General features: G+C 44.5%; 1 protein-coding gene across 6 annotated transcripts in view; it reads right to left on the reverse strand.

The window, feature by feature from the left end:
• The window catches only part of HIVEP3 (HIVEP zinc finger 3), a 480,349-nt gene that overhangs the window by 345,503 nt on the left and 111,973 nt on the right, over positions 1–22,873 (reverse strand). For all 6 annotated transcript variants that reach the window (XM_027607320.2, XM_027607348.2, XM_027607357.2 and 3 more), the window contains one exon: positions 17,146–17,257. The gene's annotated coding sequence lies outside the window, so the exon portion shown is untranslated. The remainder of the gene's footprint in view (positions 1–17,145; positions 17,258–22,873) is intronic.

Genomic DNA, 22,873 nt, shown 5'->3' on the forward strand with positions numbered 1-22,873 from the left:
TCACAGGTGTTCTCGCTAGGAGCAGGTGCAGTTGGGGACCAGCATGCAAGGCCTGAAGAGCGAGCAGGAGGTAAGATGTGCACTTACAGCTCACTGGCTGCCCCCAAAGCCTGTCCTCTGTCACATCAATTAGTATATCTCCTGCACAGCCTGCAGCTCAACACAGGATCACCCTGCTTATTCATTTGTTTACTTTTTTACGATCTTCTTCCCTCCCTGGAAAGGGAAGGTCTGTCAGGGTAAGCACACCGCGCAGCCCATACTTAGAAGAATGCTTGGCACAGAATAAAGACTCAAGAAATACCTGGGGAATACTGGACAAACGAGACAGAATCAGAGAGTAGATGCGAGTTTGGTTCATACGCAGGGAGAGAGGGGGCTGGAAAGGGGGTGGGCTGCCAGCAGAAGCCATTGATGGGGACGTGCCAGTGGTGAGAAGAACAGAGGTGGGTGGGTCCCCGAGAAGGCAGAGAGTTAGGGCAGGTGCAAGACACTGACAGAAAAGTTTAAGAGAGAGACTGGAGGGGTATTTTCTGGTTTAAATGACATCCAACCCAGCAATCCAAGACTTAGGGCATGCGCCCCCACAGCAAGCCCTGAGACAAGGCTCCCTTGTCTCCCTTCATCAAAGAAATGTCCCCAGGAAGTGGGTGAGGGAGTGGGGAGAGCCCACGGAGAAGGGGAGGAGCCAGGCTGGGGTCTGACCTCAGGTGAAGTCCCAGCCTCAGCCTGATCCCAGGAGACATCTGGAGTCTAAATCATACCTCCTCCAGAGTTTGGCATCTCCTCCCCAGGGCAAGGCAGCTGAGCTTTCATCTTCCCGCACCAGTTAGTTCATAATGGCCACCGATACTCCAGCTCGCTTGGCAAGAGGACAATACTCGGAAGAAGGTGACCGGGGCAAAAGCCACAGAAGCTGCAGGGGATGGAGGGGTGCACAGAACCCATCAAAGAGAGCCAAGGGTGTCTGGGCAGAGTGCCAACATTGTTTGCTACTAAATTGGGACAGAGTTTTGTGTGGATTACCCTGGAAGGGCCCACCATACAAACAACTCCATTCCTGGGGCCTGGATGGCCCAGGGATAGTTACCATTTAGAATCATTTTTGTTCTGGAAAAGAACCCTTCCAGGGCGATCTGCTCTGGAAGTGTGCAGAAGAAATGCTCCTCGTGGAAAACTCTAAGGGTGTGAGTTTAGTGCTGTAGCCAACACTGAATGCGATGTGCGGCTCTGAAAAGGGACGTTGAGCATTTGGAAACACTCACAAGTGAAGAAGTAGAAAATGGAGTAACCTGGGGTGCCTGGGTGGCTCAGATGGTTAAGTAAGTGTCTGCCTTCGGCTCCAGTCATGATCCCAGGGTCCTGGGATCGAGTCCCGCATTGGGCTCCCTGCTCAGTGGGAAGCCTGCTTCTCCCTCTGCCTCTCTCTCTCTCTCTCTCTGTCTCTTATGAATAAATAAAAAAAAAAATCTTAAGAAAAAAAGGAAAATGGAGTAACCTGTATTACACTCCTGGAACATGCTTAGGATGATCACAGCCTTGTGATATGTCAGACTCCTCAGAAATGAAATCAATTGAAATAAAATAGAATCCATCAACCAGTGAATATTTCCTGAATATCTGCTATGAATCCAGCTCTGTGCCAGACATGGTGAGAGGGAGAGACGCCTCCTGTGCTCGAAGTTAATCTATCACCAGGCGACAGTCCTAAAACAATTAAAACACAAGGCAAAGCTAGGATCCCAGGGAGGCAGTTTAGTTTGATGGGTTAACAGTGAGCCCCAGACTCCGACCACCTGGGATGGTGCCCATTTCTGCCACTGGACTCTCTGTGCTTCACATTCCCTGTCTGAAAAATGCAGTAATCATAGCACTTACTGCACAGGATTCCTATGGGGATAAAAGGAGGTCATTTGTGTCAGGCCCTTAGAGCAGGGCCTAGTACATGCAGTGAGCGCTCGGTTCCTGGGAGCCCCACTGCCGCAGGTATTATTGGAGGCGAGGGATGGAAAAAATCACTACTTACTTGACTTGTCTCCCATCCTGCTCTGCTCAGGAAGGACCAAGACCTCATGCCTAGCTATGGGGTCACACTAGAAAAGAAAATCAAGAAAATCCCCCCTTGTTTTCTTGGACCCAGATGTGACCAACCTAGGCATGGACCAAGAGTTGCGGGCGGATGGTGCGTTCCTCTCCCGAGTGGGCCAGGAACCAAGGCCAGCAACTTTCTGTCCTGAAAGCCTTTCAGACTCAGAGCACGCATGTGCTCAGACTCTAAAGAGTGTTGGGTCAGCACGGAAGCACTAGGAAAGCCATCAGCATCCTTGTGTCCCTACTGATCATTTCCTGCCCGGCACCAGGAGAAGCTGCTGACACCTTTCTGATCAGCACACAGAATGGGGCGCCCAGTCCCAAGCAACACAGTCACACAGGCCTGAGCTCCTATCCTGCACCACCACTCATAGATGTATGACCTCAAGCGTGACTTTGTGACTTTGACCTCTGAAGGCTCAATTCCCTTGTCTCTAAAACAGCACCTGGCCTTGGCTGTACATTAAAATCACTGGGCTCCAGAGTGTTTAAAAGTCCAGCTGCCCAGGATTCACCCCAGACTAATAAAATCAGAACACCCCAAGATGGAAATCACTGCTATAAGGGCAGATGGCCATCATCTTCCAACTCACCAGCGTGCATTAACGGAGATGAACACCATGCTTTACAGACCAATAAAATCAGAACACCCCAAGATGGAAATCACCGCTATAAGGGCAGATGGCCATCATCTTCCAATTCACCAGCGTGCATTAATGGAGATGAACACCATGCTTTACCCAGAGTGCCCCATAAAAGGTGCTTACTACATTGTATTGCTCAGAGCTCCCAGACTCCAGAAACACTACCCACAGACCCACAGAAGACCGTGCTTTGGAAGCATTATTCTCACTTTGGCAAATATCAAACACCAATCCCACATTCTGATTTCTCTAGTTCTTTTGATCGCTCTGGCCCGGACTCATCTCATTCTTGGAGAGAAAAAGGGCAGACCCACAAAATGTTTCCTGGAACGTAGGCCTGTTAGGCTAAGTCCTCGTTTCCAATTCTGTACTCAGTGGACCTCATATCCCTCACCCTAAGAAGAGAGTCACCACTCAAAGAGAGCTTCAGTTCCTGGCCTGCAGAGGTGACAGGGTCAGGGATGGACATCCACACCCCTGGCTACTATCAGGGTCCTGACAATTACATCCTTGATAGAACTATAGGAAAATACACCTGGGCCTGCACCCCCTTTGATCTCTGATCAATATAGGGCTTCAAGCCCTGTGATACATGAGGATTCATGCAAACCAGGGTATGAGGATCTCAAAGTGTGGGAGGGGCCTTTCCAGGCCTTGCTGCCTACGTGGTTGATGTGCATGGACCCAGGACTGAGGGAAGGAACTGGGACAAAGCAAACAAGTAGGATTCCCTTGCACCTTGTAGTTATGTTTTTCAAAGCATAATGAACACTCAAGAGAACCAAAACAGAACTTTAATTCAAGAATTAAATGGAAGCAGCTAGAGCCCCAGCTAGAAGAGCTGATAGATGACAAGGGGGAAAAAAAGTGCTGTCCACCCCGTGTGAAGGCAGTGCTTGTTATCCAATGGGAACTCGGACGCTGGGGTGTCAGGCAACAGAGCAGTTGATGGGAACTGCTCTGGTCCCATCATGAGCTGCTAAGAAGAGATCCCACCATGTGTGTTCCAGACCCTGATATTTCTATTCATCGAGTTATTCAACAGCATAGTCTTTATTATGGGTCAAGCATATCTATCTATCTATCTATCAATATTTCACAGTGCCATTCAGTAGGTACTCTTATTATACCCACTCTGCAGACAAAGAAACTGAGTTAAGGAGCTTGTCCAGAGTCCCACAGTCAGAATGTGCTGGAGTTGGAACGGGAACTCTGGCAGTCTGGCTCCAAGGCCCGTGCTCTCAATCCCTGTGCCTTACTGTTCCTAGTCTAGTGAGGGTATCAAGCAGGTAGACAATCAGAACACAGTGTCTGAGGGATGCACGAGGGGCTGGCACAGTGGGTGGTGTCCAAATCTCTTTACTATTTCCTGCTCATTCATAAGAAGGGAAATAGAAGGGGCCACCTGGCGACAGGCTGATGGGCGCACGGACAGATAAAGCGGGCATTCCAGTTTCTGGAGAGACAAATAAGGAAAGAAGCTTGACTAAGTATTTATCCAAGAGAAATGAAAAAAATATGTACACACAAAAGCCTGTCTGTGAATGTGCGTGGCAGCTTTATTTACAGTAGCCCCAAAACAGAAAACAACCCAAATGTCTCTCAGCGGGTGAGGGGATAAAGAAATGGCAGCACCTCCGCATGCGGGAGTGTGACAGGGCCATGCAGGAATGAGCTGCTGATGCACACAACAGGAATGAGTCTCGGAAGCGCTGTCCTGAGTGAAAGAAGTCAGGAGCCATGAAAGCACCTGTTGTAAGATTCCATCTCTCTGGAGTTCTAGAAACGGCAGAACTCTAGTTTCAGAAACCCAAGTGGTGGTTGCAAAGGGAAGGGGGTGGGAGGAAAGAACGGACAGCAAACAGGCACAAGGGCACTTCTAGGGGATGATGGAGATGTCCTATATATTGACTGTGGTGTGGCTGGAGATGTTTGTCAAAACTCATTGAATTGTATACATAAAAGTGTGGATTTTATTATATGTATATTATGCTCAATTTCAAGAGGAGACTTGACGTCATCCAGTCCCCCCTGAGATGATCTGGGTTCCAGAATGAGAGCTACATATGTTATGCTTCTTTTGCTTATTTCCTTTTTTTTCCTTTTCTTTCTCTCCCTCTTTCCTTCCTTCCCCCTTCCTTCTTCCCTCCCCCCCTCCTTCCCTCCTTCCTTGCTTCTCTTCTCCCTCCCTCTCTCTTCCCTCCCTCCCTCTCCCCTTTCCTCTCTCTCCTGAAAGCCTACTCTCTCCCTGTCCATGCCAAGCTAGTGGCAGGCCCCCGAGCCCCAAGCATTTCCAGCACTGCCGTTACAAATTAGTGGAAATGATCAGACATCCAGGGAGACTGACTCTCAGCCTACTTCAGAGGGGCAGCTGTTCAGCAAAACTGGCCAGTGACCCACAGAGAAGGCTGGTGAGCCCACGAGGCTCTCTCATTGGGCTCCTCTGTGGCTTCTGCCTCCCAGATAGAAAGTATTCATATATTAGATGAAAAAGAGGAAACACCTTTCCAAGAATTACTTGGCCTTGGGAGGAAGGACAGTCATTTGTCTCTGTCCAGGAAAAATACCATTCACCCTTGAATTGTTCTCTCTAAAACCTTTGGCAATGGGGTTAGGGGTGAGGGGATGCAGCAGGGGAGAAAAGGAGGTAGAGAGAACAGGGAAAGCAAATGCTTTCTGGTGTACTGCTCTGGGGTAGTGGCAAGAGGAGCCCCTAGCATCTTAAACCCTGGAAAGGATGGAGGGAGAGAAGAAAGCCTTCACCCAACCAGTTTCTGCCAGGCTCCCTAATGCCAGGGGCAGCCCTGCCCTAGCTGGATGAGAGGTGAACACAGAAGTTAACAGGGCAGGCAGGCAGCAGGAATGGGAACAGAAGAAGAGACTGGCATGGTTCCCTTCGGTGGGTCTGCAGGGGGCCCATGGCAGCCAGAACGTCCATCTGCTATGCCCCACCATTAGTAGGCTCACAGGAAGGGAAGGGGACAATGACAATCCACCAGCCCCTCGCTCAGAAATACATCAGGAAGTGAGCAGCAGGGCCCACCTGCCCAGGAGTAAACCACATGAGAGTAACCAGTCAGGGCTCTCTTAGACAGATCCCTCCTTAGCAACAGAGAGTTATAAAGTCTCTCAGCCAAAAAGAATGCAAGTTGAGTTCAGCCAAGCGCAACCCAGCCACATGGGCAGTGGGAGGGTCTGGGGATGTCAGCTGTCTCCAAGTCCAGCTTTGCTGGAAGTCGAGACAGCCAGTCTTAGAGAACTGGATGCTTGCACTTCTTTCTTCACCCCCCCGCCCCCACAAAAGAGAGTTGGTCCCCAGGTGGGAAGGCCTATCATTCAATAACAAACTAAGAATGAAGAGATAAGGGTAGCATGAAGGTGGGACTCTGGCCCAACACAGTTCGGCGGGGCGGGGCGGGGGGGGGGGGGGCGGAGACAACAACAACCCCCCCTAGCTATCCAGAAGAGAAAAGGTAGCAATTCTGAGCATTTAGCCTTTAGTGAGCGGAAAAGCAAAGAGACCATCTCTAATCCTAATTAATTCTTATTCCAGGTCTGGAAAAAAGCTGCATCCAGAAGAAATGCCCTGTCAAAACAGGACAGTCAACGTGTGGAACTGAAAATCAGCTAAAAATCCATCAGTTCTCCCACGTTACCAAGAAAGAAGAATTAATCCCCTAACCGTGGATGAACTTCTCCATTTAAAGGCTAAACTGTTACTACTCAATGTCACTCATTTCTATTCTGGTAAGACTCTTCTTGACAGGTTTAAAACATCCATACTCCATCCACTAGCACCAGTTAGTCTTCTCTCTTAGCCTGGAAGAAACCTGTGCAAGGTACATTACTAAGAACAAGCCATCATATCTACTGAATGAATCATGGAATAGACTGACCATTGAAATAAATGTGTATAAATTCATCTATGCTGTCAATAGACTCAGCATAGTCTTTCATGTTTAACAAGTGTTAAGGTTTATTAGGTGGTGTATTAAAGAAAACTCTACAGAGTTTCTCTACAGAGAAAACGCTGTAGACTTTTACTTATAAACCCTGTGGACTAGATATGTAGGCAACTCTACTGAACACAACAAAGAAAACTGGATACTATAGAGAAATATCTTTTTGAATGACTAATGAGCTGGGAAGTTTATAAGATACATTTAGCAAGTGAAAAGTAAGTAAAAGCTGGAACCCAGAATGGGAGCCAAGCCCTAAAGCCAGTTTGAGGATCTCTGCCAAACAAAGTGACCTTGAGTTTCATCTTTTGTGGCCTAAGGAGATAGGCCGAGAATTTCCCATAAGTGATAAATGATACTCTCACATGGATCCTGGAAGTCTAATGAGCACCAGGTTTAAGAAATTAAAAGAAATATGCACTCAGGTGCATCTTTGTGAAGATGTAGAACACCAAAGACAAAAAAAACAAACATTAAAAGTAGTCAGAGAAAAAAGAAAGATTATTCTCAAAGGAAACATAAGACTGACAGTAGATTTCAAAGACGATGGTGGAAAACAGAAGGTGTTTGAGTAATAATTTCATTGTATTGGAGAGAAAATAACTGCAAACCTAGAATTCTACCCCAAAAAGATAGCTCTCAAAAACAAGGGAGAAGTTATTGTATTTTCAAGCAAAGAAAAACAGAGAACTTGTCACCAGCAGACCCTCAAATAAGAAAATTCTTAAAAAATGTACTTCAGGGTGCCTGGGTGGCTCAGTTGGTTAAGCGGCTGCCTTAGGCTCAGGTCATGACCCTGGAGTCCCGGGATGGAGTCCCACATTGGGCTCCCTGCTCAGCAGGGAGTCTGCTTCTCCCTCTGACCCTCTTCCCTCTCGTGCTCTCTATCTCTCATTCTCTCTCTCTCAAATAAATAAAATCTTTAAAAAAAATGTACTTCAGACTCCCTGAGATAATATTAAACAAAGCAAAATTGGTAGAGCTCTATTAACATTAGTCAGAATAAACTTTAAAGTCTTAAAGACTTAAAGAATCACTAGAGAAACAAATGCCACTCCATTATTAAAGCTCCAATTCACCAGAAAGATAAAACAATTCTAAACTTGTAGGTACATATTAACAAAGGCCCAAAATACATAAAACAAAAAACAGGCAGGACCATAAGGGGAAAGAAAAATCCACAATCATAGTGGGAGATTGTAATGCACTTCTCTCAATGACTGATCAGGCAGACAAAAATCAGTGATTGACAGAAAAGATTTGAACAACATAGTTAAGAAGTTTTATCCAAAAGAGTTATACAGAACTATATCTAACAATGACAGAATCCATGCAACATTGTGAAAAGTGACCACATACTAAGCCTCACACAATAAGACTCAACAAATGTAAATACAAAAGGTTGAATAAAATTTACAAACAACATTTACCAACCATGATACTATTAAGCTAGAAATCATTATCGAAAAGTTTACAACAGGGCACCTGGGTGGCTCAGTCAGTTAGGCGTCTGCCTTTGGCTCGGGTCATGATCCTGGGGTTCCAGGGTCGAGGCCTGTGTCAGGCTCCCTGCTCAGAGGGTAGTCTGTTTCTCCCTCTGCCCCTCACCCTGCTCTCATGCTCTCTCCCTCTCTCAAATAAATAAATAAAATCTTAAAAAAAAAAAAAGGTAACAACAAAGGAAAACAAAGAGAGGTCAGGACATGAATCTTAAGAAAAAAAAGGCAACAACAGAGGAAAACAAAGAGAGGTCAGGACATGAAGAAACACAGGTACACATAACTTATGAGTCAAAGAACAAATAACAGTAGAAATCATAAAATACTTAGAACCAAATGACACAAACATATTACATATCAAAAAATGTGTCATGAAGTTCGAATGGAAATACATAACCTATAATGTTCATAACAGGAAAAAAGTCAAACATTCAACTTAGGAAGTTCAGAAAGAACAGCAGACCAAACCTAAATAAGTTAGAACAGAGAAAATAATAAAAATTAGTATAGAAATTAATTAACTAGAAAATAAAATAAATGATAGAGAGGATCACAAAGTCAACAACTGATTCTTTAAATGATTAATAAGATAGACAAAATTCTGAAAAGGGTATTCAACAAAAAAATATAGAGGGCACAAGAGTATTGTAAGTGAAAAGGGAATACATCACCATAGATGCTACAGAGCTTAAAAGGATAAAAAAGCATATTATAAATAACTCTAGGGTAAAAATTTTGAAAACTCAGACAAATGGATAAATTCCTAAAAAAAAAAAAAATCTAACTTACAAAATCAATTCCAGAAAAAGAAAATTAAAACCTGAAAATAGACCAATAAATACTGAAGAAACTGAATCAGAGGTTAAAAATCTCCAGGGAAGAAAGCATCCCAGTCCTACATAACTCTTTTTGAGGAGAGATAAAGAGAAAACATTCTACAGCTCACTTCACAAGTCTAGCAGAACTGGATACAAAAGCCTGACAAGGATAATATGACAAATGAAAATCACAGTCTAATACACTCATGAATGAACATCCATAGTTGCACAACTTCTAAACAAAATAACAGTAAAACAAATCTAGCAATATACAACAAAATGAATCCACCATGACCAAGTCAAGTTTATTCTAGGAAAACAAGATTAATTTTACATTGCAAAATAGTTGACGAGACATTAACAAAGTAAAGGAAGAAAAAAGTACATAAATTCACTCCAAAAATGCAGAGAAAGTATTTTATAAAGATCTATTTATGATTTAAAAAAAAATACTTTGCAAACTACTGAAGAATGGTAGTTCCTTATCCTGATAAAGAATATCAAATCCATAGAGAACATCATTCTCAAGGGAAAATACTAACCATGAAAGGCAAAATTAAAACCTTTAAAAAGGCAATACAAGAGACTATTTTATGACTTTGCCATAGGGAAAGACATCATTAAAAAGAGACAAAAAGTTCAGTGATAAAAGAAAGATTGATAAAATTTTATTACATTAAAATTCAGAATTTCTGCCACTCTAAAAATACTAAAAAAGGTCCAGAAATATTTCACAATTTAGGAGAAGGTATTTCCAACACTAAGAAATAGTGTCCAGCATACATAAATAACTTCTACAAATAAATGAGAAAAATACAAACTACCCAATTTTTAAATAAATGGACAAGAGACTTGAAAAGGCACTTTACACTCTCTCTCTCACACACACACACACACACACACACACACACACACACACACACACGCAACCAAAAAGGTCAACAAGCATATGAAGAGATGCTGAAACTCTTGAGTAATCAAATGTATACAAATTAAAAGCAGATATGATACTATTATACACCCACAAGACTGGCAAACATTTCTGACACTATCCAACAAAACATAAAATACTAGCAAGGACATAGAGCAAAAGGAACAATTATACACTGCAGCTGGGTATAGAAACTGGTCAAACACAGTAGAGATTAGTTTTTTTACTGAAGTAAAATTCACATAACATAATAGAAATTAATTTTGAACTAGTCTAGTAGCACTGAAGAGGCCCACAGTCTATGACCAGTAATTCTATCCCTCCGTATATTCCCTAAGTAAACTCACATACGTGTTCACCAGGGGGGGCCTGAACAAGAATATTCACAGCGGCATTATTTAAAATAGCAAAAAAAAAAAAAGTGGGAGTAACTTCAGTGTTTGTTAATAATAGGATATGTAAACCACAATAAATTCATTCAGTGGAATATTACAGTTCAACAAAGTGAAAAAATTTCAACTAATACACTCAACAACATGAACAAATCCAGGGATGAGACATTTGACGACTAGTCGAGCCATAGTCAGTCAGAGGGGATCCCAGACACTGTGTGGGAGCTGGGTCCCAGGACCCCCAGCTGGGCCAGGTGTGATTCCCTTCAGGAAGGTGAAGGGACTTGAGGAGGTCTCACGAGGGCACTCGGGGTGGGGCGGCGGGTTGCGGACGGTTGGTCAGGTAATCAATTTACGACCAACAGATAGGGAAATATTCCATTAGTGCACCAACCAGTGCAGCAGAGGTGGTCTGCATGCGCTAACTATGAACACAAGAACACGGGAGTACTAACGGTATAATTCCATTTAGATAAAGTTCACAGACATACACAACTAGAGATACTGTTTAGAGATACAAAACATAAGGGGGTTAGACAATTAAAAAAAAAAAAAAAAGCATGGGGAAAAGAAAGAGAAATATCCAGAAAATGGTTATCCCAAAAGGAAAGAGATGGGACAGAACAGATCAGGGTACCATTCTTCAAAGGTGAGAGTAACATTTCTTGTAAGTTGACTGCTAAGTACCTTTACACTTTATATACAGTTTATAGGTGTTCTTTTGAATCTAGTGGCTATTTTAGCAATGCTACTTAAAAAGAAGTTCATGGAGAAAAATTTAATAAGACACTCCTATAACAAATTGCTGTGGTTCCTGCCCCATCTTTTCTAGTTGCTTGGCAAAGATGATCTCCTCAGTTGTAACTGATGGAGCTCTTAAACTCACTTAAAATCCTAAAAGCTTCCACCCAAATCACTCCAGAAACATCCTTGCAAGAACCTCTCCAGTAAGATGCAACAAGGCCCAGCCTCCAGAATACATTCGCTCTCTTTTATTTAATATAATCATAATCACAATGCTGGGGTGTTTTGTTTTGTTTTGTTTTGTTTTGTTTTTTAATCTCCTGGAATCTCTTGAAATTCTGAAATCTTTAAAATGAGGGCATGGAGCAAATGACTCCATCCTGTCTCTCTTGCCTAGATTTCAGTGGTGATGCTCTCATTTTAAAGTCCTTTACCTTATGCCTCAGCTGTGTGATGCCCCAATTCTCTTCATCGAGATTTGCTGACAGTCAGGGGAAGATTCTAAGAGCGTATTAAGTATACATTGAGGGCCGGGAAGTGCAGGGAGTTTGGGAGGTTGCACGCATGTGGTTTGTTAGCAACTCCAGCCATGCCTGGCGTTTATAGCTTCAACAGTTACTTTTTCAGCTATTGGTGAACAACCCCTCATGACAAAATTTCTTCTCCTGAAGTATTAAGTGTTAACACTGCATCGCAAAGCTACAGGGCAAGATCAAGTCTCTCAGCTAGAGAGGGAGCCTTGTCAAAGCTCCCCACCAGGAAAACAGAAACTCTCTGCAAGTGAGACAAACTTTATTTGAGTGCCCGTTGAAAAGGCAAGTAATCGGTGGCCTGGGAAGAATCCTGGGAATCTCTTCTCTCTGGCCAGAAACCTGATTCAGAAGGAAGCCAAGGGCCTGTGCAAATATTTCTGCGTTTGCAAATGTGGGGATCTGCCAAAAGGTTGAGATCGGGCCATAGACAACGTCAGGGTCTGCTGTGTTGACTCTGGATTGAAGAGGTTTTCAGAATTCTTCTCCTTTTAAAATTCAATCAGTTCCTCTTTATCAGGGATCCTCTAATCTTAAGACAGCTTCAGCCTCTCACGCCAAGCCTGAGAGTCCCATGAATGGCTGAAGAGACTCACCTTGGTGACAGAGGCTCAGCAGAGCATGTCTTGCACTTATAACACTACTTTTATTTTTCTTCATCACTATTATTTGCTTAACAGTCACGCACACATTACTCATTTTTTCAAAAGTTGGCCCTGAACCCCAATTCAAGGACCCATGTACATTCAGAGAGTTCCCAAGATTCCTGAGACAAACTTCCCTGTGCTTCTCCCTGGCTTCACTGCCCAAATCTGAGGGGCATTTTTTTCAGTTCATTTCCACTGCACATCTCTGTAGATGTAAAGCCCCACTCTTGTCCTTTTTCTCATAAGAATGCCCACCACACCTGGTACTTTGTAACACTTAGTAATGATGGGAAGAATCACATCACTATGCAGGCATGGTTTTCATCAACAAGCTGGATCTATGGCTCAAGCACATATTCCCAGGTGGGACCCTCCCAAACGGACAGCCCTCTGGGGAGTGGGTTCAGTCACCTCCCACCATTACTTCCTCTGCCTTCCAAGCCCCCTAATTTTGGAGAATACCCTTTTCTCTATATTAGTACATCAGTAACCCTTTGCTTATATATATGGAACTTCTGGACAGTTCTGAGCATTTCTGATCATATTCAGTGGCCTGTTCTCAACAGGTTTTAGGGTTTTGTTTTTTTTTTTAGCGAGTTCAAAAGTGTCTTCAAATGATTTACCAAATGATGAATTTATGTGTACCTAGAAACCGAACAGTTCGGCTACTTTATTTTTTTTTTTAAAGATTTTATTTATTTACTTGACAGAGAGAGACATAGCGAGAGAGGGAACACAAGCAGGGGGAGTGGGAGAGGGAGAAGCAGGCTTCCCACCAAGCAGGGCGTCCGATGCGGGGCTCAATCCCAGGACCCTGGGATCAGGAACTGAGCCGAAGGCAGACGCTTAATGACTGAGCCACCCAGGTGCCCCCAGTTCTACTTTAAATTAGTGTCTTCGCATTTTTGACATATGCACCAGATTCAAAAATGCACCAGATTCAAAAATACTCTTTAAAAAGTGTCAATCTTCAATTCACTGTCCTCTGCTTTTGTTTTTCCTATTGCGTTTGTTTTTGGAGTAAATTGTTAACTTGGGAAATCGGCATTGGGTCAGACAAAGCTGAGCTCTACTGGTGTAACTCAGATATCCTTCCAGTTTTGAGCACAGTGTCTGAATTGCATAAACACCACAGTGTAGCATGAGAGTGTTGCCATGACATCTTGGACTCATTTTTCTGACTGGTTTTTCAACAGCACACTGGTAGTAGGGAGTCCACAGTGCCTACCCTGATGTAAGAGATGCATGGCACTCAGAGTGACCTCTCCTACTCTGTCTTCTCTATCATTGGGTCTCTTCTGATCAATTCCAGCACTAAAGTCACCAAGTGGGAAGGCTCTAAGTGTGTCTCCGGTCACAAGAAGACAGGTTGGGGCTCCCGTATTTCCCCCTCAGTATTTTCTGTAGATCAAATGTTAAAACATAAGCACTGCTAACACCAGCATAATGGTTCCCTGCTAAATTTCAGCAAAAGGTCATAAAGTTCTCAATTAATTTCAACAGGAGTGCTTTATAGTTACGATTTTGATCAGAAAGCCCCTGGTTGTCCAGAAACCTCAAGGGTTCTGTTATCCTTCATAAATGCACTTTTTCTTTTAAGCATCATGCTTAAAAAAAAAAAAGCATTTGGGGTATACTGCAAAAGCTCATGCCTTCTTAAATTGGACATATAGAACGTCATTCAAACTGTTCTTGATGCATAAAGGACATTGTGAACATCAGTTACTAGGCTACAAAACAGAGTTCGGAAGACATATCAAAATACATAAAATTTCACTGTATTGCTTACATTAAATACTTATATTAGATAGCCCTAAAATTCTAGGCTTTTAATTCCTGTGCCTTTTAAATTTTATTTCATTTTTTTTTTATTTTTTTCTGTTTCTTACATTACTAGTACTTCTTACTGGCACTTACCCGAAAGAACTTTAATAACCCCTGTCCTGTACTGTGTCAATCTCTTCCAATTTGTTAGTGGTACTTGGCAAATTAAAACGAAGCCCCTTAGAAATTTACATAAACGAAAACTTCTGAAAGAAAGTATGAAATGTTCTGCAGTGGTCAAAATCTATGAATTGTAGTTCATGGACTTTATGACATCCCCCCTGGGTAAGTGAAATTGTGCCAATGTGAGTTTCAGATTGCTGTGATGTTATCCTGATCCTGGCTTGCTACAGAGCACAGGTTACTTTTCAGCCCGTGTCATTTTCTGCTCAAGCTATTTCGGTGGGCTTGGTAAGGCTATGATGAGGATACCCACTTTACAGATGAAACACAACATTGGTCAACATGTGGTCGAGCCTGGCCTGAAACACCAGCGATGCCTGCTCAGGCAGCCAGTGTTCCCTGCCCTACTTTCCCTGGGCTTCTGCAGATTTGCAAACATGCTCTGATCCCCCCAGAAACGGAAAGAAGGACAGCATGTCAGAGCATCCCTGGTGGACATTGTGGAGGCAGAAAAGAACCTGAAAGACATCAGGAACTCACAGAACAGGAAGTGGGAGACAAGTTCAAAGCTATCCAGCTGTCACACGGCTTTTTCTCCGTTATCTCCCATCAAGTTGGGGCCTGGAATCTGCCAGGACTTCAGACTAAATGCGTCTTCTTCTTGTGGGGAACTTTTACACACTCAGTGCCTCAAAAGCCCACTTGGCCAGGACCCCGAATGCAGCACACCCTTCTCCACTCCAAGGAAGGTGGCTGCCTCTGCAACACAAGGGGCGGAGACAAGCCAAGCACGGAGCCAGCTGAATACAGCCTGATCCACTGCCGTGTGTACATGTTAGTAGCTGGCTCTGACAGCAGACCCACCAGGGTGCTGGAGGGAAAAAAACAAGTTTAGCCTGAAGAGGCCAGACTTTCCCATCAAATTAATAAGTCTACCCAGCAGCCCTAGGCTGAGTTGCTAAGGGGTGTGATAAAGGAGACCCATGTGACAACTCTGCGCCTTCTGGGTGCCTTCACTAAGCAGAATGGGGAGGAAGAACAGAGAGTAAAGTGTGATCCATACCTTCCCCTCCTGCCTGCGGCTCTCCAGATCTCAGTGGGACAGCTGTTCTCCTATCTCCCCCCCCCCCCCCCGAAAACAACCCCACAACATTTTAATGCAAGAATGCAAAGGGTCTCAGGCCTCTGCCAAAGTCATCACAGTTTTAAAGAGCAAAGGCCAAGCAGTTCAGCTGCCTCTGAGGTTTTCTCAAGCCCCACAGGGTGGCCCAACCCCAGAGCAAAACTGAAACCCCAGCAGGGCAGAAACTCTTCCCTTCCAGTAGGCATGAAGAATAGCTGGGACCTAAAGCAAGTGAGCCTGGGCCTGTCACCCTGGATTCAGGATCGTGCTCTCCCTTCAGTGAGGAACCCAAGGGGCGCTGCACGGGTGATTCCAACCTTCTACAGGGCTCAAGACGGGTGGGATGACCAAAGGAAAATTCAGACAGGCAATGACTAGCTGAAAGGGATGTGGGAGGGTCTTCAGATCAACACCAACCCCAAGCCAGCGCCACCCTGTCCCCAATAAACACACGGTCTTTGCCCCTGTGCGTGTCACAGAAGTTGCTCAAATTGCTCCACTTTTCCCCAAACTCTCCCTGCCCCCCAGCATACACATAGTTACATAAAAACATCTTAAACGTGGGACCCAACTCCTTCAGTCCGGGGGAGGACCGGGAAATGATGGGGAGCTGCTCGGGCGCACGGTCTGATCATTAGTTGGAGTTACATAATCACACAGACAAGGGCTGGAGAAGGTTCCCTGGAGATCAGTTCAGTGCACACCCCATTCTCCGCCACCCCCCACCCCCAAAGCCCGGAAAGCGAGCCAGTTTTAACACAACCGAAGCACAAGATGTGGCTTGGAGCGGGGGCGTGGTGGGGGGCATTTTGCTGCTGCTGTGGCAATGCCAAGGGCTGCCAGAAACAGACCCTCCTGCCTGCAACCACTGCCCCCAAAGTTCCAGGGACGGCCGAGCCACAGAAGTTGTCCTGACCTGCAACGTAAACCGAGGCAGCCACGTTCAAGGAAAGCAACGCGCGGCCTCCCAGCTCCTCTACACCACTTGGGTCCCAGTCTCTGCGGGTTCAGGCTGTCCGCCACGCTCAGCAGTCCCCAGGCAGCCCGTGCAGTCTCAGCCGGGGCCATTCTGCGCCACCAGTGTTTCTAATTTTAAAAGATGGTAAAATGTGGGGCACAGCTTGGAGAGGGGGGCACCCGCTTTGCTAGCAGTAAGGCAAGAATCCCCAACAGAGCAGGAGTTTGGTTTCTGTTTGGTTTTGTTTGCAGGGGAGGCAGCTTGTGATTCTGCTTTAGGAACATGGGGAGGGGGGTGGCGGTTAAGGGGAGAAGGGAAAGCTCTCCCTCTGCTTTGGCACACAGCATCTCCCCTTCCCCCCGCCCCCCCCCCATCTCCTTTTCGGCAGCAGAGACCGCTCGGGTGGCCCTGAACCACCCCGGAGCAGCAGCAGGCAGTGCAGGTGCTGCGGCGGCGAGGTGATCGCCGGACCGCGGAGGCTCCTGAGCGAGCCTGGGGGGGGGGGGGGGGGGGGGGGGGGCGGGGAGGGGGCCGGGGCGGGGTGCGGGTGCGGGGCGGTGGCGGGCGAGCGGGGAGCGCGCGGCGCGCACAGGGTTACAGCCGCGGCCGCTGGATTGACGCGCGGGGGTCACCTGAGGCTCGCGCCGCTCCCCAGGCACCAGGCCGAGCAGTCGCTCTGCCCACCGAGGGCACCGCACGCCGCGCGGCCGCCCACCCGGACACCTTGCCCAAGAAAGGCAACGACAAGATGGAATCGCAGCCCGCTATTCCACTTCCCTGTGGCGGCCGCAGGCAAAAAGCACAATAAATAAAATCAAGCGCACGGAATCCATCCGCCGAATAAAAATCCAGAGTCCCCTACCTTCGGCCTTGGGATGGCAAACTGGTCCTGTGTTCTCTGACCCACGGATCCAGCCCCTTCTTCATGAATTATTCCGGTCAGTCGGGATTTTGTGCATTTTTTTCATGAACACCTGTTTCAAGTAAGGGGTAAAGACCTTATTGAAAGAATTGTCCTTAAAAAATAATGTGTGCATACATATGCCCATCCAGGCATGCATGCGTGTTTGTATACACACATATGCACACAGAATGTACATGTACATTGAAGCACCAAACTAGGCAGTTGGATAATGGGAGAGTCGGCTGGTTGTGAGCATGCTCACGCCGGGAACAGATCCACCCTCTGTTATTCCTCTGAATAAATATAAATCACGATCAGAAACCCAAACAGTAGCATCCCTCTTGAATTCCTGCTGCTGAAAAACACGGAATAAATTCAGCCCGCAGACACAGAATCTAATCAGCAGCTGTTTGCTGAATCCACAGCCAACCCATGCCTCGCTTGTCTTTTCCACTATGAGTCCAGACCTTTTTCTGAAAGAGGTTTTAACCTTTTAAAGATACAGTACACCAATTACCACTTTTGAATAGGTATTCCTCCAAGCGCAGGGAGGCTAGTCCCATGCCTACAGCCACAGGGCAGGATTGCATAAAGTGATAATGATTTCATTTATCTGTGGCTTTTGAACAAAATACAACGAAAGAGAAAGAATGCAAATGCAAGGTATAAACCTAGAGACATATTTATTGCAGTGATGGGCTTCTCCGGGACTAATAAGCATGTTATGTAAACACTATGATCCTTCACTTCTGAACACACATATTCACAGGGTCAGACAATGCAGGGGGACACCTATCACCCCTCGAAAGCCCCTAAATGCTGTCAGAGGACCAGGAAGCCTGCCAAAGAGGCTGAAGGAAGTGGGGACTTGTGCCACCTCAAGAGTTAACCACAGGGTACTCTTGCCCTGTCTTACCCTACAGCTTCAGGTGGCCCTGTCCTCAAACTAAAGGATCCTTCCGGCACTATTTCTAAAGTATAATGTAATCCAGGACCAGATCTTATTCCAAGACATTTTTTTTTCTCCAACCAGAATCTGGAATCAAAACTACCACCTGAACCTTTAGAGTCTCTAAGATTCAGACTTAGGCCCTTCTTCAAGATTTTGTTAACAACACTTTTTTTTTTCAGGGCTAGGTTGAGCACAGAGATAGAAAAATGCAGTGGGGGAGGGCGAGATAACCCCCAGCCCCAATTTTTTTTTAATTATTCATTAAGTATTTCAGCCACCCGGATGGTATTTGTTCCAGTTTTGTTTTGGCTTTTAAAGCACTGAGAAGGAACCAAAACTCCTAACCTCACTTATGTTTGAAAGGAAGGAAAATGCCCTTGACAGTTGCTTTTTCACCCCAGGAGCCCCCAAGCTCCAGAATGGCACTGGCTGCTTCTCCTCTGGTTCCCACCCAGCAGCAGTAGCAGCTTACCTGAAGAGCAACCCTGGGGTTCCTACAGCCACTCCCTGGGGCACGTCCCTCTAGCCCTAGCATCAGAGCACATTCCTTCCCTTGGCAAACCACTAAAACCAATGCGCTGTCCCCCTCCCACCTCGTGGCAGGCACTGCCTCTGCTGAGCCCTCCCAGCCACACACACTCTCTCTCTCTCTCTCTCCTCTCCTCTCCTCTCTTCCAGGGCTCTTTAGCAGAAAATTATCATATTTCATGTGTCATCGCCCTAGCTAGCTGGGCCCGTCCCTGATTGGCTGGGCGCTGGCAGCCGGAAATGTCACCAGCCACACAGGTTGGAACTGGCTCTCCTGCAGCCACCAGCGACCTGAGCCCAGGAGGCAATGTGACAAGGCTCAGACCTACCACAGGGAGCCCGGCACTCCTCTCCCTGGTCTGGCCCCTTGCCCTCTCCCGGCTTCTCCCTGTACCCAGCCCTGGGGGAGGGGACAGCCAGGGGATGTGGACGGAGTCTCCAGCCACGCTGGGAGCCAGAGCTGTCTCCAGCTGCAGGGAGAGAGGGAGATGCTGAAATTCCTGCTCTTCCCAGCATGTTGGGGAAGAAACTAGAGATGACTCCATTCGGTTTTAAAGATTTGGACAAAGTGTTCCCGACAAAAACAGTCTCTCACATTCAAAAAACAAAAAAAAAAATTATCAGTAAGGCTGGGTGAAGACAAGATTTTTCCCCCCTTGGGAGTTTATCTGCTGCTGTTCTTTATTCCCCATCCAACATTTCCTGCACCAAGGTATCATAATCGTAATATCCCAAGGCTGTCAGGGACCCAGAAGGCGGCTCAGTCCAACCTCTTCCCTTAACAGAACAGCCCTGACCCTCCAGAAAACTACCAGAGAAGGAAGGAAGATTCTTCACTTGGCTTTGCAATGTCCCATGGTATCACACAACTTTTTAAGAGTTAAATGGCCCTCTCAGTGACCAACCCGAGTCACCACGGCTGTAATTTAAGCTTGGTCCCTCTTGCCCTATCTTCAGCACGTTTAATGTGACTCGCCATTTGTCTCACCTCATTCTGTTCTCCTGACCAAATTAAATCCTATCTCTGGGAACCTTTTTGTGAAAGTTGATTCTCAAGCCTTTAATTGTGCTGCTTTATTCTCTAGACTTTAGAGCAAAGCCTCCCAGACCTAGATGAGACTGAAAAGTCATTTGGTCCAGAATCCATATGATGCTTCATTCCCCTCTATTTCCACTCTGGAGCTTTGGGTCTTTGGGATGGTAAACTGGAACATATATTTACTCCACTCCTCCAAAAAAATAAAAATTTATATAACCAAAATACGAGTGGCAGTGCTGGGAGCCAGAGAGAGATGCCATCAATAAAGCCAACATTTTGGAAAATATGAGGAAGACGTAAAGTAGATGGGATGTGGGTGAGGAAAAGCTGATCAGTGCTGATAAAGTCATGGTTCTGCACAGACCTCCCAAGAAGAAAGTGCACAGGTTTCCAGAAAAGGGTCCTGGAAAATCCCAAGCTCAAAGGATCAGAGAGTTAAAACAAAGGTCATGGGCATCAGTTCAGAAGCAAATTAAAAGACATCAGGAACTAAGCTGGTTCTCTCCACATGGAATGGCAGTCATCCCACAGCATCTTTGGAAAGTGGAAAATTTGTCCCTAATACAGATAGAAGTCAGAGGCTGACCTGGGGCAAGACCCCAGCTCATTTGGGAATGAGGAGAAGAAGGAGGAAGAAGAGAAGGTTATTTAAGTAATCAGATTAGACACAAGATTTAACAGAGATCCAGAATATCCAAAATTACTCTGACAGGAGTTCCAGAAAGAGACAACATTATTTATGAATGCAATAATCATGGAAGAAAAAGATTTCCTTGCGTTGAAGAAAGACTTTAGGCCTTAGATCATGTAAGTCTAAGTGCTAGGCTGCAGTATAACCGAAAGAATACACGATTCTAGATGTAGGCTGATACTCAAAAAACAAGGAGAAACAACTACAAGCTTCCTGATAGGGGAGAAAAATCAGGCTACTTAAAAGAAAAGAAAATCAGACTGATATCATACTTCTCATCTTCAATGCTCTGCGAAAAGACAGTGGCACAGTTTTTACAGAATTCTAAGAGAATGTTACTGTGACTCAAGAATTCTACCACGTGCCAAACTATAATTTCTCTCATATGTGATGACAAAAGAAAGGCATGTTCAAAGACACAGAAATTATATCACCCCAATACCTTTATTAAATTTTTAAAAAATTATTTGAAGATCTATTCTGGCCAAGAAAAAAAAAATAAGCCACAGAATAATGAACTCAAGAAAGAAGAAATGTTATATAAGAAAATGTAATGAGGAATAAAGCCAATAGAAGGTATGGTTAAGTATAAAAAAACTGATAATGTGGTTGTAAAGTTTAAATGTGAGAAGTTTTGAAATATTAGACAGATGGAGATATCCAGAATTAAACTTTCATATGATTTCAACAACAACAGAAAAATGAAAATCTCAATAGAATGAGTAAGTAAAATCACTTGAATGAAAAAAATAGGATGAGAGGATTATTATGGAAGGCAGACAATTAGAATTCCATCTATCTCCTCTCTTCCCACGACCACATAATAAGGAAGTTTTTTAAGTTGAAATACAGAATGACAAAGAAAACAGTAGAAGAGCTATTAGCCAAGAAAATTGAAAAAGGAGGATTGGGGGAGGGGACTGAATTTATCAACTATAAATATACACTTCAATAATATAGTAAATAAAACAGTATATAGCACAGATTGTAGAAACCCACAAAATGGATTAATGGAAATGAATAAAGTCAAGTAACAGATTCAAGTGTAGCATTTGCTGAAAACTGAATTTTAAATCAATAGGGTAAAGAATGTATTATTCAATAAATAATGTCAGACTGTGGTTATTTAAAAAAATATATTACTTCTAAATCATACCTTATACAAAATATATTCTATCTTCACAAAAAAAACCACAAGAAAAAGTAGATGTTATGATTGATCTATAAATCAAAGAATGTTATAAAGTTGTTGTTTTTTTTCCTAATAGTGTTAAAAAAATAATGTGGTTATCCCCTCTCTGCTTAAACACCATTGTGGTAGGCTCCCAAAGATATCCACTTCCAAATCTCTGGAAACTCTATTACCTTATATGGCAAAAAGTGTGATTAATTTAAGGATCTTGAGATGGGGAGATTATCCTGCATTATCTGGGAGGGCCCTAAATGTAATCAAAGTATCCTTATAAGAGGGAGGCGGAGGGCAGAGAGGAGAAGGCAATGTGACCACAGAGGCTGATATGGCCACAAACTGGGAAGTGATATGGCCACAAAGTGGGAAGCCACCATAAGCTTGGAAGAGGCAAAGAACAGTCGTTCCCTAGAGGCTCTGGAAGGAGCACAGCCCTGATGACCCCTTGATTTCAGCCCAGTGAAACTGATTTCAGATTTCTGGCCTCCAGAACTCTAAGCAAATAAATACCTTGTTTTAAGCCACCAAGTTTGTGGTCATCTGCTACAGTAGCCGTAGGAAACCAATATAGGCACCATGATGAGAGACAGAGTACTTCCTAGTGGGTATAATAATGATTATTGCCGGCAACAACACTTACTCTGTGCCTGGTGCTGCTAAACTATATCCATATTTAATTTCATTTAATTTGCATGGGAGTAGGCAGTAGAGAGTTGTAGTTACTATGACTCTAGCACTTAGTAGCATGTATGCCTCAGCGTGTTAATATAACCTTCTAATGCTGCTTTACCTCACCTGGAAAGTAGAGGTAAGAATGGCACCTACCTGCTGGGATTGTTAAGAACAAAGTGAGACCATCTATGTAAAGTGCTTAGTGCCTGGTTATAAGGGCTCCATAAATGAGAAAGTCCTTCCTTATGCTGGGCTGCAGTCTGTCTCTAGTGCATCCTCTCACTGATTCTAGTTCTGCCCTTTGGATACATACTAACTACTTAACTGTCATTCAAATCTCTGAAGACAATGCCGTCAAGAATCTTAGGTTCTCCAAACTAAAAGTAACCAATGCCTTCTATAATTGGTCTTGCAAATTCATCCAGAGTCCTTTCCCATCATGATCACCAACCCTGAACACATGTTTTATACATCTTAGGATTTGGTCCCAGGCTCATCACCATCATTGTTCTGGAATAGGAGTTGGAAAAACTCCTTTGGTGCACACTATTTATATATATATATATAATCCATGAGCTAAGAATGGTTTTTACACATTTAATGGATTGTAAAAAA

This window comes from Zalophus californianus, chromosome 4, assembly GCF_009762305.2.
Source record: "Zalophus californianus isolate mZalCal1 chromosome 4, mZalCal1.pri.v2, whole genome shotgun sequence".
Classification (NCBI taxonomy): domain Eukaryota; kingdom Metazoa; phylum Chordata; class Mammalia; order Carnivora; family Otariidae; genus Zalophus; species Zalophus californianus.